Source organism: Lissotriton helveticus, chromosome 6 (genome assembly GCF_964261635.1).
Source record: "Lissotriton helveticus chromosome 6, aLisHel1.1, whole genome shotgun sequence".
In the NCBI taxonomy this organism is placed as follows: domain Eukaryota; kingdom Metazoa; phylum Chordata; class Amphibia; order Caudata; family Salamandridae; genus Lissotriton; species Lissotriton helveticus.
Genome location: NC_136067.1, coordinates 2,525,043 through 2,543,516, shown reverse-complemented (window position 1 = coordinate 2,543,516; position 18,474 = coordinate 2,525,043).

Here is an 18,474-nt window from a genome sequence, read left to right as displayed (position 1 = left end):
ACACACATCTCCGCAGTAGGAAGGTACACACATCTCAGCAGCAGGTACACACACCTCTGCAGCAGGTACACACATCTCTGCAGCAGGTACACACATCTCTGCAGCAGGTACACACATCTCTGCAGCAGGTACACACATCTCAGCAGCAGGAAGGTACACACATCTCAGCAGCAGGAAGGTACACACATCTCAGCAGCAGGTGGGTAGACACATCTCATCAGCATGTACACATATCTCTGCAGCAGGAAGGTGTACTCATCTCAGCAGCAGGTAGGTAGACACATCTCATCAGCATGTACACATATCTCTGCAGCAGGAAGGTGTACACATCTCAACAGCAGGTGGGTAGACACATCTCATCAGCATGTACACACATCTCTGCAGCAGGTACACACATCTCTGCAGCAGGTACACACATCTCAGCAGCATGAAGGTACACACATCCCTGCAGCAGGTACACACATCTCAGCAGCAGGAAGGTACACACATCTCAGCAGCAGGTGGGTAGACACATCTCATCAGCATGTACACATATCTCTGCAGCAGGTAGGTACACACATCTCTGCAGCAGGAAGGTGTACCCATCTCAGCAGCAGGTAGGTACACAAATCTCTGCAGTAGGAAGGTACAAACATCTCTGCAGTAGGAAGGTACACACATATCTGCAGCAGGTAGGTACACACATCTCTGCAGCAGGAAGGTACACACATCTCTGCAGCAGGTAGGTACACACATCTCTGCAGCAGGAAGGTACACACATCTCTGCAGCAGGTAGGTACACACATCTCTGCAGCAGGTAGGTACACACATCTCTGCAGCAGATACACACATCTCTGCAGCAGGTAGGTACACACAACTCTGCAGCAGGTACACACATCTCTGCAGCAGGTAGGTACACACATCTCTGCAACAGGAAGGTACACACATCTCTGCAGCAGGTAGGTACACACATCTCTGCAGCAGGTAGGTACACACATCTCTGCAGCAGATACACACATCTCTGCAGCAGGTAGGTACACACAACTCTGCAGCAGGTACACACATCTCTACAGCAGGTAGGTACACACATCTCTGCAGCAGGTAGGTACACACAACTCTGCAGCAGGTACACACATCTCTGCAGCAGGTAGGTACAAACATCTCCGAAGCAGGAAGGTACACACATCTCTGCTGCAGGTAGGTACACACATCTCTGCAGCTGGAAGGTACACACATCTCTGCAGCAGGTAGGTACACACATCTCTGCAGCAGGTAGGTACACACATCTCTGAAGCAGATACACACATCTCTGCAGCAGGTAGGTACACACAACTCTGCAGCAGGTACACACATCTCTGCAGCAGGTAGGTACACACATCTCTGCAGCAGGAAGGTACACACATCTCTGCAGCAGGTAGGTACACACATCTCTGCAACAGGAAGGTACACACATCTCTGCAGCAGGAAGGTATACACATCTCTGCAGCAGGAAGGTATACACATCTCTGCAGCAGGTAGGTACACACATCTCAGCAGCAGGAAGGTACACACATCTCTGCAGCAGGTACACACATCTCTGCAGCAGGTACACACATCTCAGCAGCAGGAAGGTACAAACATCTCTGCAGTAGGAAGGTACACACATCTCAGCAGCAGGAAGGTACAAACATCTCTGCAGTAGGAAGGTATACACATCTCAGCAGCAGGTAGGTACACACATCTCTGCAGTAGGAAGGTACACACATCTCAGCAGCAGGAAGGTATACACATCTCCGCAGTAGGTAAACACATCTCTGCAGCAGATACACACATCTCTGCAACAGGTAGGTACACACATCTCTGCAGCAGGAAGGTACACACATCTCTGCAGCATGCACACATATCTCTGCAGCAGATACACACATCTCTGCAGCAGGTACACACATCTCTGCAGCAGGTACACACATCTCTGCAGCAGGTACACACATCTCTGCAGCAGGTACACACATCTCAGCAGCAGGAAGGTACAAACATCTCTGCAGCAGGTACACACATCTCTGCAGAAGGTACACACATCTCTGCAGCAGGTACACACATCTCAGCAGCAGGAAGGTACAAACATCTCTGCAGCAGGTACACACATCTCTGCAGCAGGTAGGTACACACATCTCCGCAGCAGGAAGGTACAGACATCTCTGCAGCAGGTACACACATCTCTGCAGCAGGTACACACATCTCTGCAGCTGGTACACACATCTCAGCAGGAGGAAGGTACACACATCTCTGCAGCAGGTACACACATCTCTGCAGCAGGTACACACATCTCTGCAGCAGGTACACACATCTCAGCAGCAGGAAGGTACAAACATCTCTGCAGCAGGTACACACATCTCTGCAGCAGGTACGTACACACATCTCAGCAGCAGGTACACACATCTCTCCAGCAGGTACACACATCTCTGCAGCAGGTATGTACACACATTTCTGCAGCAGGTACACACATCTCTGCAGTAAGTAGGTACACACATCTCTGCAGCAGGTACACACATCTCTGCAGCAGGTACACACATCTCTGCAGCAGGTACACACATCTCTGCAGCAGGTACACACATCTCTGCAGCAGGTATGTACACACATCTCTGCAGCAGGTACACACACCTCTGCAGCAGGTACACACATCTCTGCAGCAGGTACACACATCTCTGCAGCATGCACACATATCTCTGCAGCAGGTACACACATATCTGCAGCAGGTACACACACCTCTGCAGCAGGTACACACATCTCTGCAGCAGGTACACACATCTCTGCAGCAGGTACACACACCTCTGCAGCAGGTACACACATCTCTGCAGCAGGTACACACATCTCTGCAGCAGGTACACACATCTCTGCAGCAGGTACACACATCTCTGCAGCAGGAAGGTATACACATCTCCGCAGTAGGTAAACACATCTCTGCAGCAGGTAGGTACACACATCTCTGCAGCAAGTAGGTACACACATCTCTGCAGCAGGTAGGTACACACATCTTTGCAGCAGGTACACACATCTCTGCAGCAGGAAGGTATACACATCTCCGCAGTAGGTAAACACATCTCTGCAGCAGGTAGGTACACACATCTCTGCAGCAGGTACACACATCTCCTCTACCATCGGCCAAGAAACACCTTCCCCTTCGGAGAGTACCTCTCCGACCTATTAAACCATTCCTCACTCCAGAGCCCAAACAACATACTTCTAGGTGACCTCAACTTAAACTGGAAAGATGAATACACAGCGCTAATCAAAAGCCTCAATGATCTTCTAAGCAACCTCAATCTCACCCTACACTGCACCGAGAAAACACACAGCAAAGGCTCTATCCTCGACGCCATTATCGCTTAAGCAAATAAATTCTCCATCGACCAAACCTTGCCTGTGGACTTGTCGGATCACCATATCATTCTGTTCCACCTAAACCATAGGATTCAAGACCAACCCTGCATTTGGGACCCTCTGCGCTGGGTGAGAAATATAAGCCAAATCCCACTTGCAGACCTGGAGGAGAGTGTAAGCTCCCTCCTCCCTTTACACATGGATGAACGCTCAACAACAGAACTCACTTGTTAATGTTAATGTTAATGTTAGGGGGAGTTTTATATAGCGCTCAGCTACTCCGAGGAGTGTCCCGGCGCTTTTAAAACCCTCGGCGGTACAGACGGTGGAGGCAGAGCGGGGCATGTACTGAACAAAAAGCAGAGTTTTAAGGTCCTTCCTGAAAGCTAGCAAATTGCCATTGGATCTCAAAGGCAGAGGCAGGGTGTCCCACAGCTGTGGAGCCAGACGTCTAAACGAAAGTCCCCCACACCGGGCACACCGAATCGCTGGAACAGCTGCCAAGGCCAAGGTGGAAGACCTAAGCGATCGGAATGGCTGATAAAACGCCATCCGCTTTCGGATGTACGCAGCTCCTGTGCCATGAAGTGCTTTAAAGGCCACAGTAAGCGCTTTGAACACAACGCGCTTTCTAATTGTAAGCCAGTGGAGGGTTTTAAGAAGATCACTAGCACTGGCTCTCAGATTGAGGCCAAAAATGGCACGCGCGGCAGAGTTTTGGACAATTTGCATGCGCGTTAGGAGAAAATCCGGAAGGCCAAGATACAACACATTGGCGTAGTCCAGGCGTGAGCCTATTAATGCCTGCACAATGACTTTTCTGTGCTCCAGCGAGAGTAGGGGCAGGAATTTCCTGGTCATTTTGAGAAGACCAAAACATTTGCCCACTAGTCCTAACACCTGAGGTTTCAGAGAGAGGCCGTTATCGACCTGTACTCTGAGATTTTTGGCGACCGCAGAGTCGCTGGCGGGGGGAAACATCGCCGCAGGCCTGGAGGGCAACCAAAAAACAACACCTCCGATTTGTCAGAGTTGCACTTGAGGCTGTTCTGCTGAAACCAGTCGAATACAGCCTCTAGACAGCCTCTGATGATCCCCCCGTCAAAATCGGAGCCTCTATCACACGCGAATAGGAGCTGGGTGTCATCAGCGTACGACACAATCTGAGCTCCATAAGCCTCTGCCAGTGCCACCAGGGGGGCCATGTAGATATTAAAAAGAGTAGGGCTCAAAATTGAGCCCTGGGGAACTCCCACCTCTAATGGCGGCATCATGGCAGAGAACGGGGGAGCCCAGACCGTTTGTTGGCGGTCAGCTAAAAAAGACTCAAACCAACTGTACACCGACCCCCTTAAACCAATCTCCCAGAGTCTAGAAAGGAGACGGCCATGGGGGATGGTGTCAAAGGCCGCCGAGAGATCCAGCATCACCAGCAGCGCTCTGCCCCCTGAGTCCATGGTTTCTTTGATGGCCTCCGAGATTTCAAGCAAAGCTGTCTCGGTACTCATGTTGGAACGGAAGCCCGACTGTGACTGGTGTAGGATGTTATGTGTCTCAAGAAAACTGGCACGAGTTAGATGGACGTGTTTCTCCACAGTTTTCGCCAAAGCAGGCAGAAGAGAAATAGGTCTATAGTTAGCATGTGCCGTGGGATCCAGATTGGGTTATGGTCATGTCACATCCACAACAGAAAAGGAGGCCTGAATAGATATGATTTTATTTGCATAAAAGTTAGCTAGCTCATTAACCCAGAGCTCAGAATGCAAGCTTCTGGGCGTACAGCAGGAAGGAGAGATAAAATCCTTCACTATCAGAAAAATTTCTTTGCAAGAGTTAGTGGCTTCCTCAATTCTTCTTGCAAATTAGGACTTTTTTTCTGTGATGATGTCATGGTGATATTCCTTCATAGATTCTCTGTAAGCTTCCTTAGATAAAGAATCATAATGCCTACGCCAAATTCTCTCGGCTTTTTTGCAATGCCGCCGCTTCTCAGCCAAAGCTGAAGAAAACCAGGGGGCCGATAATCTGGGAGAATTAGTGCGATCGTCACGAAGGGGGGCGAAGTCCTCAAATTGTTGAAGAAGCCAAGTCTGCAAGTGCCTAAGATTGGTTTCTAGGGCGCCAGTCAGCAGGCATGGGTGAGAAAGTAAGGCCTGCGCTAGCAGGTCTGGAGAGACGCGATGGAAGGCTCTACTGTTCTGAGCCGTGCGGGCCAGGCCACTAGAACATGCTTTGTTTGCAAGAGTGATCTGAAAGTCCACTAAAAAGTGGTCCGACCAAAGGACTGGTACAGGAGTGGAGATGTCGATCGGGATGGTAGAAAACACTTGGTCCAGTGTATGACCCTTGACATGTGTAGGGGCCGAGAGATAGGGAATGAGTCCCTCAGAGGCAGTAGTATCACTCAGCTAAATGCTGTCTGTTGTATCCATAATATCCATGTGGATATTAAAATCGCCTAAAAGCAGGCAGTGCTGTGATTTTATACAAAGAGCAGAGATTACTGAGTGGAGCTCCTCATGGAAAGAGCCCATAGGGCTAGGAGGTCTATAAACCAAGAGCCCCGAGCACGACTGGTGTGGCGACAGGGAACGAGAGAATCCCAAAGTTTCGCAACCCAAGATGTCATCAGTGTCTATAATAGAGCATGCATATCGCTTGTCCACTACCAAGGCCACCCCACCACCCCTGTTGTTGGCTCTATCTTTTCTAAAGATGACATAGCTAGGGGGAATCGCAGTGGCTATATCCGGACCTGAACTGTCTCCCAGCCACGTCTCTGTCAGGAAGAGACAGGTGGGCTTGGTATCTGTCAATAGATTATAGATCTCCAGTGCATGCTTCCCTAGGGACCTGGTGTTTAGTAATACGCAGTTACTCTTTTTGGGAATGAATTTAGGAATGGATATGGAGCCATTACCTGGTAGCCAACTGCATCCGGGGCAGCGCCTTTTGCCTTTGACTAGTTTGGGAAATACCGTGCAACAGGTATTAGACTTGACCCTGAGAGACAGCAGCTCATCATGGGAGTATGTTAGCATCCTTCGCGCAGTCACCCGTCCGACCCGTCCGCCTCCGGGACACTGACGGGCGCAGACGGGCTTTCCTTTGGCGCTCTTTAGGCACGTCCGCTGGAAGCGAGTGTGCTTAGTTTTAAGACGTCGCCGGCGCTAGGGAAAACCACTAGACTGCCGCCCAGCGCGCCTGCCCCCTCCCAAGATGGCCGCCACAAGCGTGAAGCCTACACGTCCCTGCACCCACTTCAGCACCTAGATCGGCTGACTGGGTGATGTATACTCAGGGCGAGGCAGCGCGACAAATGCGGCAGGACAATGAGGGGTGAATGATAGCAGAGATCAGTAAAGCGCAGAAGCGTCCTAGAGGTCACCCGGTTTTCCGCCTGATACAGGTGATTAGCAGCTAATAGAGCGCGATGAACACAGAAGCAAATACAATTTAAAAATCACTGTCAGTAGCAACAATCATTAAAATTAGCCAATGTCGGTAAAATACACCCGCTCGCCCGCACCCGGCTTTCCGCCTCAGGTAACGTGGGAGGGATGAAGATCTGGTACAACTCCACAATGACCTCTATTATGGACCAAATATCCGCCCTGAAACTAAAAAGAGTCAGGAACATTCCTTCCAGAGCAGGGTTCAATTCAGACTTGAACTCAGAAAGAAGAGAACCAAGAGCGGCAGGAAGACTGTGGCAAAGCAACCCATCCACACTCCTACCAGCTAGACTCAAAGCAGTAAGAGGGAGATACAACAAACACATACAAATGAAAAAAAGTCCTTCTTTTGCAACGCCCTGGACAAAGCAAAGAACAGACCCAAGGAACTATTCAGCCTCATCAAGAAACAAACCTCCAAACCCCCATGACACAAGTTATAGTCTCCAAAGACCTGTGTGACAACTTTGCCAATTTCTTCAATGACAAAATCCCCATGATAGAACTCTTCTTGGACGTACGAAGCTCTCCTCACAACAGTATATCGCCCACTGTGTCAGAAGACATCACACACAAGCACCCCCCTAACTTCTGGAAATCTTTCAACCCCATCTCCGAAGCAGAGGTCATCAAAATGATCTCGAACACCAAACCCTCAGCACACGTCATGGATCCCTTACCTGCCCAACTGGCCAAAAAGCTCAAACTATGCCTAGCCCCGCACTGGACTAAGATTATAAACAGCTCCTTGTGTACTGGAGTCATGCCTGACTGTCTCAAAATCAGCCAAGTCACTCCTCTACTGAAAAATCCTGGATCCGACACAAACTATCTGAACAACTTCAGACCCGTCTCTAACCTCCCTCTCCTAGAGAAAATTCTGGAAAGATACGTTCTCCTCCAACTCACTCAATACCTAGACAGCACCAAGTTTCTTGATCCTCATCAATCGGGGTTCAGAAAAGGTTCTAGTACAGAGTCAGCGATCCTACATGTAATAGACGATATGCACAAATCTCTGGACAAAGGCCAATGCTGCCTACTCATACTCTTGGATCTATCGGCAGCCTTCAACACGATTGACCACAAACTACTTATCAAAACACTTCAAGAAAGGGCGGGAGCAGAGGAGGTCGTCCTACAGTGGTTCACCTCTTTCCTACAGAACCGCACCTAAAGTATAAAAATCAAGAACTTCTTGTCTGACCCACTCCCCGTACGTAGGGGTGTCCGCCAAGGATCGGTAATCACCCCCCAACTTTTCAACATCTATATGGTGCCCCTTACCATCATACTAAAAAAAACTAACATTCCCCTCTACCTCTATACAGACGATACCCAAATTTACCTGGATACCTCCTCCATCGAAGACATCTATAGACTGAACGCCACTCTATGAGAAGTCCAGCACTGGCTCTCATGCAACCACTTAAAACTAAATCAGGATAAGACGGAAATCCTCCTCATCTCCAACTAAGAGGAGAACCCCCAAATCACAGACTGGATAAAAACCATCGAGGCTCTCAACCACATCCTCACCCTAGCTGATTCCGCAAAATCATTGGGAATCACTCTGGACCCCAAACTAGATATGAACAAAAACATCAAAACACTGCAACGAGCGCCTTTCTCAACCTTAAACTACTCAACAAAATAAAACCCTTCATCCCTCCGAGTGACCTCAAACAAGCTACACAATCCCTGGTACTGTCCAGACTGGACTACGGGTTTGGAAATATGATCACATCTCGCCTGCACTCAAAGAGCTAAAATGGCTCCCTGTCGAAATGCATGCTAACTTCAGAACTGCCTGCCTCACACACAAAGTGTTGCAAACAGGGAAACCAGCCTACCTGGCTGCTAAACTCCAGAAGGCCGGGCAGTCAAGAACCCTGAGGAGCACAAACACTCTACTCCTTATCCCCCCAAAATCTCGCAGACAATAAAACGCATCTCGACCCTTCGCAGGAAGTGCACCGAAAATATGGAACTCCCTTCCAGTCCATACCAGGACTAACCCCTCGTACATAAAATTCAAAAGGCAACTCAAGGACTTCTTCCTCAACCGATCTCCCCCAAACGGACAGCTTCAAGCCTGTCGCCGAAGACAAACCGTCGTAGCACACGGACACTTTGTCACCAATGACCTCTACCTCACTCTCCGCATGACGACCTCCCGCCCCCACTCACTCCGCGAGTCATGGGGTTCCCTGCGACTACCTCAGCGGGCGTCATATGTTCCCTTTACATTCTACTGCGATATGTTACTTTACCAGTTAAATTTTTTTTATGCTAAATTGCTTAATGTATCCTACGAGTGATTCTTGTTGTAAAGCGCACCGATACATTCGGGTCTGGTTAGCGCCATATAAAACTCATAATAAATAAATGAATATAAATAAATATAAATAAATAAAATCTCTGCAGCAGGTACACACTTCTCTGCAGCAGGTGCATTAATCCTCTGAGTCCGCTGCCCCGGCACCATGACAGGGCCAGCATGCAGCCCACGGCCTTCATTAAAGATACCCGTCTGCTTTTCTTTGCTCGACAGAGACTGAGCGGGACACTTGGCTAAGGGACCACATTGGTATCTTAAATAGTGTTTGAATTTGAACCCTCTTACATTCATGATTAGACGCAGCTAAAGAGTCTCAGAACCAGGTGCCAGATTCAAGGGCGGGGACGTGGGAACATTGCTCAGTTATTTATAGGGGGTTTTTATGTACAGGTGGAGGGATGAAAAACAATTCTTATATAGGTATACAGACTGGCGCTGACAGTAATCAAGGGGCGTGCACCTGTTTTAACTGTGTTCTCGCCCAATATTGTCACTTTTAAAACTTTTATTTGAAACCAACATGTCTAATTTGTGAACATGTTGGTATGAGGTTTTCAGACTTTTGGCATACAAGAATACCATGTACAATAAAGCAACTCTCTTTTGTCTTATCTTCTAAAGAAGTGGTCAGGCAGGTCTGAGGCAGATGTACACCCTGGGGGCCTCCAAAAACATTTAATATGAAATGGTTCATCCAATAAGAATCTAGAAAAACAACTGCCCCTTTTTGCCTTTTCACCCTAGTAAAGTAAATGTTTCCCAAAAAAGCCATTTATCAAACACTGATTTATGGATTCACTTTGCTGATGTTTCTCTCGTTTCATAATAAGGTTACACCCCTCCTTACCATGTGGTGATTGTATCTTTAATTAGAGTGATAATCCATACTGATTTGTTTGTTGGACAGCTGCCTGGCTATTATGAAATTCAAACTAGAAGCAAGGCCCAGAATACCCCATCCTTCACCGAAACAAGATTCAAGTTGTTACATACTGGGAACATTTGTCATGCACTAAAGAAGCGTTTCAGACTCTTTTTTTAAAATACATTGCACCTGTCTGAGCTAGTCGCAAGCTCGCAAATCAAAGCCAGCAACCTTCTTTCCATGATTAAATTGTCACAAAATGAAGTTCCTGGTTCAGGTTTGTGCCCAGGGCAAACTTGCACCTGCTGTTTTAAAACATATGCGTGCACATGTCCTGTCCCCCTTCCAAACTCAAGTCGACAACAATAGATCCCGCTAGCAACAGCGCTTCACGCTGCATCGCTAGGCGAGACCTAAACAGAGATGATGGCCGAAATGTTCATTTAATGAGAATATAGACGTGAGCATGCATTGTCATTAAAAAAAAAATAATGCACATAGAGAAACAAGGGTTACCACCTTTCCACTACCGGCCTTTTGTTGTTGTTTTAATTGTCTGCAAAGGCCCGGACATGAAAGAAAATCATATATATTCATTTGTGACATATCTTTTCTCCCTTGATTTATTTGATAATGAATACAGCATTGTTATAGCTCTTACTAACCCAATGTGTGGCACTGAGCACTTACCTACATGCTCAGCACGCAATGGCGTGCGTAGGGTGGGTGGTTGGAGTATTTTCTTTGGTTTCTGATCCTGTGGGATGTGTTTCCTTGTCTTGCCTGAACACCGAGGCGCAGTTATGGTTATGGGATGAAGCGCAGTGGTGAAGCTGTAAGTTTATAATTTTCAATCTGCCGACAGCTTTGAACAGCTCTTCAGGTCCCAGTGTTATTTGTGCAGATTGTAGTAGCTGCTTAGCAGCCTCAGTTGGATACCACTGAGGTGAGAATCACAGAGCGATCTCACTGACCTGCTCAGCGTGCGTTGCTCCCCTGGCCGCGCAGCTCCACCCGGTAGCTATCTCTCCTTCTACGCTCCGGTAATACTGTTCGGGGCCCTCCTCCACCCGCAGGCTCCCACCAGCGCCTCATCCCTGGTCCAGTGGTGAGTATTGTCTGCTCCTTTTGTTCTTTTTTCTTGTATTTCTCTAGATTTCTTGTATTTCTCTTTCTGTGCCCTTTTTCCTCCGTCTCCATTCTCTGTGCCTCCTTCGCTTCCTGTCATGCTTCCCGCCCTCAGTGCTGCCTGCCCCTGCAGCCCGCCCCTTCCCATCGCCGCTTCCTACCTCTCAGCTGACCAGCACCTCCCATCTCCGCACCACTACTTAATGGCAGACGAAAGTGCACCACAGGCAAGCCCACCTGCGCCCGTCTGCACCTGGACTGCGCCAGCAAGCCTGGTTCCTGCACTGCTTACAGATAGGACGCCTGCTTACTCCACGCCTTCAACACCAGATGCAACGCCGTCTGCAACCTCGCATCACCAGACACCCATGGACCATTCACCTGTGCAACGGTGCCTTCTCCAGCCTATTCAAACCAGACTCACCCACCGCACGTCCCCAAGATCTTTACACGACCACCTCAGGTACATCTTACTCAACACACCTCAAGAAACATGCCCTGGAGATTTGGGAACTGCTGCTCAACTCCATCTCCCCCAACGTCGCATTCCTCACGGAAACCTGGCTAAACCCCTCATCTGCATCGGACATCGCCACCACTATCGCCGGCGGCTACAAGATCATCCACAAGGGGCGCGCCAACTTGACCAGGAGGAGGCATCTCCACAGGAACACCCTCCGCCTTACAACCAGCACTGATGACCACTCACCCGGCATGGAGCACCACCACTTCCAGATCCAGACCAACCCGAACACCACCTCCCACTGCACCTTCAACTACAGACCCCCGGACTCCACACCCCCTTCAGCAAATCCAAAGCCGACTTCATTGCACACCACGCCCTCGCCTCAACAGACTACTTCCTCCTTGGCGACCTCATCTCTACTGGAGAATCTAGTCAGCATCGGACTCAAGCAATAGGTCACCCCTCCAAAGCATGCAGCAGGACACACGCTCGATCCCATTGCCAGCAACAACATCTCCGTCAGTCACACCTCTGAACTCAAATGGACCTACCATATTCTCATTCACCAAACCCACCCAACTCCACCACGCCCAACACCGCCGCAACACACCACCGCCGACCTCCACTAACGGCAACAGATCAGCACGCATCCTCCACCTTTGGATCTCCGACTGTGGCAACACTTTGGCTCCCCTCAGGAAGCAATCCGGGAAACAGACCGCCAAGAAACCCAGCTGGTTGTCCCCCACTCTCCAAGATTCCAGAGGCACCTGCAGACGACTCAAGAGAATATGGAGGAGCAGTAAGATCATGGCAGACCATGCTGCCTTCAAAACTGCAGCCACCTCACACTACTGCCTCATGAGAGCCACAAAGAAAACTGCCATACAGGAATGAATCAATGCCAACCCACACAACAGCAAAGATCACTGGGATCGAAAATGTTGCCAAACCCAACCTGAACACCATAGATATCCACCCCTCCCAAGCCCTCTGTGACAACCTCACCAACTTCTTCCACCGCAAGATCTCAGACATATACGATAGCTTCATAACACAAGACCCACCAACCCCCTCCCCTACAACCACCGCACCCAAATGTTCCAGATCCCAGCCGACCCTGACCCACTGGATTACCCTCACCACTAACAACACACTACGGATCATCAAGACCGTTCACTCCGGAGCTCCCTCGGACCTCTGCCCCCGCGTAATCTTCAACTGAGCCGGCGTCACCATTGCACCCGACCTCTGCTGCACCATCAACTGCTCCATCGAGACCACCACCTTCCCTAAAGACTGGAAACACGCAGAGATCAATCCCCTGTTGAAGAAACCCTCTGCAGACCCAACAGACCTCAAGAACTACAGACCGATCTCTCAGCTCTCCTTCCCGGCCAAAGTCATTGAGGAAGCCATTAACGCCCAACTCACCGAATTCATCTAAACTAACCACATCTGGACCCCTCCCAATCTGGCTTCAGAAGCAACCACAGCACCAAGACTACTCTCCTCACCGCACTAGACCATGTCTGCAATCTCCTCGACTGAAACGAAACCACAGTCCTCATCCTTTTGGACCTCTCTGCTGCCTTCGACACTGACTCCCATTACACCCTCTGCGCAAGAGTCCACAATGCCGACATCCATGGCAGAGCCCTAGAGCGGATCTCTCTTTCCTCACCAGCCGTATCTAGAAAGTCAGGCTCCCACTGTTCACATCCGAACCTAGAGAGATCAGATGCAGCGTCCCCCAGGGCACCTCCCTGAGCCCCACCCTGTTCAACATCTACAGGGGTCCACAGGCAGACATCGTCAGAAACTGCGGCTTCAACATCGTCTCCTATGCCAACGACACCCGGCTGATCCTCTCCTTCACCGACAAACCTGCAGCGCAAAGAGCAACTTTTACACTGGAATGAAGGCAGCGGCCCACTGGATGAATGTCAGCTGCCTCAAGCTCAACTCCGACAAGACAGAAGTCCTCATCCTGGGATCCTACCCCTCATCCTGGAATGACTCCTGGTGGCCCACAATGCTCAGAGTCCCCCCAACACCGACTGACCACGCACGTAACCTCAGCATCATTCTCGACTCCTAACTCTCAATGAACCCCCAATCAAACCTGTTTCATCCTCCTGCTTCCACACGCCCTGCCTGCTCCGAAAGATCTTCAAGTGGATCCCCATCTAATCCAGAAAAACAGTCACCAAAGAACTCGTCAGCAAGCTTGTCTACGGCAACACACACTACGCCGGAACCCCTCAGAAGCTCCAAAAGAAGCTGCAAAGAATCCAGAACGCCGCTGCCAGACTTATCCTGGACATTCCCTACCACAGACACATCTCTTGGCACCTGGGAGACCTCCACTGGCTCCAGCTCAACAAGATAATCACCTTCAAGCTCCTCACTCACGTCTACTAGGCCCTCCACAACATCGGAACTTAGTACCTCAACCACCGCCTTGCCTTCTACACTCCCACCAGACAACTCTAGCCCGCTCATCTGGCCCTGTCCACCATCCCACAGATTCGCAAGACCACAGCCGGAGGAAGACCCTTCTGCTGCTCAGACCTGGAACTCTCTTCCTCTTTATCTCAGGCGATCGCCATCACTACCTCAATTCAGGGAGAACCTCAAGACCTGGCTGTTTTTCGATTGAACCGGCCATCCAGCTCTCAACTGAACTGCAGAACATGATGTACAGTTCAGCCAATGGGTATCTCCTTCTCCCCAAAGATGGGTTGACCACTTTCAGTGCTTCACAGAGTGAGTTGTGGCCTGTGGCGTACTCATAAACAAGATAAGACACAAGCAGAGCACAGGGACAGTGCAGAGCAGCAGTGCTCAGGGACCCCGCGTTTGGCAACAGGGCCGGTCAAAGAGCAATTGGTCACCCGGATAAAGAGACATTTTGGGGAATATGTATAAGAACTGCCGCTAACTAGCATTAGCGTTGGTTAGCTGCAGTTTTCTTAACGCGGCCTATCACCAAAAACTATCACCCTGTTAACGATGTATTTACAATACGTCGCTACATGGCTATAGTTTCAGGTAGCCGTGGTGAAAACTGCAGCTAACACTAGTGTGAAGGCAATATAAATTCTGGCGTTAGCGGGCCTTGACAAAAGGCCAATTTGCGGGCAAAAAACTCACGTTAGTCAGCCCAACGTGACTTTTTTGCCTCTACAGGCGAATTAGCCTATAAGTCCACCTCCAATGAAAAATAGGAAGCAAAATCAATGGAATGCAGATTGGAGCAGCCAAGGCCAAGTGCAGCACAGATCAACAACCATCCCAAGCCCTCCAACAGCCAGGATGACCAGCCAGAGTCCCAGGGGAAGAGGAAATTCAGGGCTACAATCAGGAAAAGAGGCGCATCGCTGGGCAAAACCAGTGATGCATCAGTTATTATTGGGCACTCCTTGTGACACCATGGCATCGAAAAGCTTGAAAGCGCAGACAGTTCCCGGGGTCCGGAGGCCTCGCTGGTCCTGCGTCTGGGCCCCGAAGTGGGAGGCAGAGCTGGTGTGGAGTTGCTGGGCCGTTGTTCTAGATATTGAGGCTTCAACAATCAGCCTTATCTGATGGTGAAGTCTGCCAGGTCACATGGAGACATGTTGCTTTCTGTGTGAGACCCCCTGGTGCCCCTTGGAGCTGCGAATGGTAGAGGTGCTCTTGCGTGCCAACATAGGGAAGTCTGTATCGCATAGAATGTGCCACCCCTACACCGGGGTGCACGGAGGAGATTACCAATGATGGGACGCGTCTCTCTGCATCACGGCCTGGAGGATGTTGGTTGGTCGGACGCTGTGGAGGGTGAGACCCCTGATCTGCGCCAAACTTGTGTGGCGGGAGCGCAGCAACTTCACGCCTAAGGGGGCCCTGCTGCATTGTTAGAAAGGCGACCCGGGGGAGGCAGAAGATGTCTGACTGACCACCCCTAGGTCAACCCCTCTGTCGAGAAGTAGCCGAGCGTTGCCGAGAGACCTCCTGAATGAGGGCCCCTCCTAGGATCGTACAGCAGAGTAATCACAACACTACAAACGGACACCACACAGGAGGTCAAGTTCTCAAGCTTTTATAAGTAATAACGGTTGAGAGTTCTTGGCAGTATATACAGCTGGATCGCGGGATCCGTAAAGTCTCGGACAAGGAGGGTAAGGTAGCGGGACAGTCTTACTCTGGGTGGAGGAAGGGATACCCTACACACAGCTCTCAATCCTCGAGCTGGGGGGTTCCGAGAGGTTCGAGCCGCGGCGGCGCCAGCAGGCTAACAGGATGGTTCGGCAAGGTAGGCCGCGGCAGCGCCAGCAGGCTCTCAGATGGTTCAGCGAGGTAGGCCGCGGCAGCGCCAGCAGGCTCTCAGGTGGTTCAGCAAGGTAGGCCGCGGCAGCGCCAGCAGGCTCTCAGGTGGTTCAGCAAGGTAGGCCGCGGCAGCGCCAGCAGGCTCTCAGGGGGTTCAGCAAGGTAGGCCGCGGCAGCGCCAGCAGGCTCTCAGATGGTTCAGCAAGGTAGGCCGCGGCAGCGCCAGCAGGCTCTCAGATGGTTCAGCAAGGTAGGCCGCGGCAGCGCCAGCAGGCTCTCAGATGGTTCAGGTTACAAGAAGGATGAGTTCATCTGGTGTCGGCCGTGACAGCGTCAGCAGGGCTTCCAGTCCAGGATACAACTAGAGTCCTACTCCGGGGCTGGCCCAGATATAGGACGGAGGTCCTTTGATGTCCGGACCCTCGCGCCTGGGGGCCAGAGGGGCCGGGATGATGGTGTCCAGACACCCAGCAGGGGGGTGGAGCCAGCGCCCAGGGAGGCCGGAGGGCGATCGATACCAGGCGTCCGGGGACGGCTGGAGGGCCATCGAAACTCCTCTCCCTCCGGGATCTGTCGGGTGGCCACTCGACCACCTGGATGGATCTTGGTGCCTCGATGTCTGGGCTTCGCTGGGGCCGAGGCTTGGGCCGAGGCCACGTGGTCGTGACGTGGTGGGCCCAAGATGGAGTCCGGCACGGCCTCGTGCTGAGGTCGTGAGGGGCCTACGCTGGGGCCAGGCCGATGATGGGGATCCGGGCAGGTAGCGGGATCGGTGGTGTTGGGGCATGCAGGGTCGGGCCGAAGGGGCCGCCCGAGGTCCGGAGGAGGGCTGATGTTGTCCTGGGCCCGCCATGCGGGAGGGGTAGGACCACGCCATGAGGCCGGGTCCAACACGCGTCCCCCCCAGCTGAAGGCAGGGGAGAGTCACCCATTTTCTTGGGGATTCTCCTCGCTGAAGTGGAAGAATCTGGACAGGCCGTCGGCATTGGCGTGGTCGTTGCCGGGGCGATGCTCCACAGTGAAATCCATCCCCTGCAGAGAAATGGACCAGCGCAGCAGTTTCGGGTTTTCTCCCCGCATCTGCATCAACCAACGCAGGGGCTGGTGGTCGGTCTGGACTCGGAAGTGGGTGCCGAAGAGGTAAGGCCGGAGCTTCTTGAGGGCCCATACCACGGCAAAGGCTTCCCTCTCGATGGTGCTCCACCGCTGTTCTCTTGCCAGGAGGCGTCGGCTGATGAAGGCCACAGGCCGGTCGATTCCTTCGGGGTTAACTTGTGACAGGACCGCCCCAATGCCGTGCTCCGAGGCGTCGGTTTGGACTACGAACTCTCTGCTGTAGTCGGGGGCCTGGAGCACAGGGGCGGTGCACATGGCAGTCTTTAAAGTCTCAAATGCTGTCTGGCACGCAGGGGTCCAGTGCACCTTCTGGGGTAATCTCTTTGAGGTCAGTTCGGTGAGGGGCCCCACAATGCTCCCATAGTCTTTTATAAATCGCCGATAGTATCCGGTGAGCCCCAGGAAGGCTCGGACGGCGGTCTGGGTGACCGGGGGCTCCCAGGCCCGGATGGCGTCTACCTTTGGTTGGAGGGGAGCCACTTGACCGCTCCCCACTTGGTGTCCTAGATAGGTCACGGACCCTTGGCCTATCTGGCATTTGCTGGCTTTGATTGTCAGTCCGGCCCGCCGGAGGGCCGTCAGGACTTCCCAGAGGTGGGACAGGTGCTCATCCCAGTGAAGGCTGTACACCGCAATGTCATCTAGGTAGGCGGCGCTGTACTCCTCTAGTCCGGCCAGCACCTGGTTCACTAGTCTCTGGAAGGTGGCCGGCGCATTTTTCATGCCGAAGGGCATCACTTTGAAGTGATAGTGGCCATCTGGCGTCGAGAAGGCCGATCGCTCTTGTGCGCCAGGGGTAAGGCCGATCTGCCAATACCCCGCCGTGAGATCGAAGGTGCTGAGGTATCTGCCGGCCCCTAGGCGATCGATCAGTTCATCCGCCCTGGGGATGGGATGTGCGTCGGTCCTGGTGACTGCATTCAGTCCTCGGTAGTCAACACAGAACCGGAGCTCGGGCGCTGTTCCGGGGGAAGCGGCTTTCGGGACCAGAACAACGGGACTGGCCCAGGGACTGTTGGAGGGTTCGACGACCCCCAGGGCCAACATCTTGGCTACCTCGGATTGGATGCAGGCCCGAACCCGGTCGGGCACTCGAAAAGCACGTTGTTTCACAGGGGGGCTGTCTCCGGTGTCCACATCGTGGACACACCACTGGGTGACCCCCGGCGTGAGGGAAAACAGATCCGCAAACTGCCCCAGCAGCTTCCGGCAGTCTTGTTGCTGCTCTGGGGTCAGGGTAGAGGAGAGCCGGACCCCTTCGAAGGAGCCGTCTTTCTCGGTGGTGCTGAGTAGATCTGGTAGTGGCTCGGAGTCGTCTTCAGCTCCGTCATCGGTCGCCAGCAGCAGACTCAGTTCAGTGCGTGCAAAGTGCGGCTTGAGCCGGTTAGCGTGTAGAACCCGGAGGGGGTTCCTGGGGGACTCCATGTCTACCAGGTAGGTGACGGGGCTCTTGCGCTCC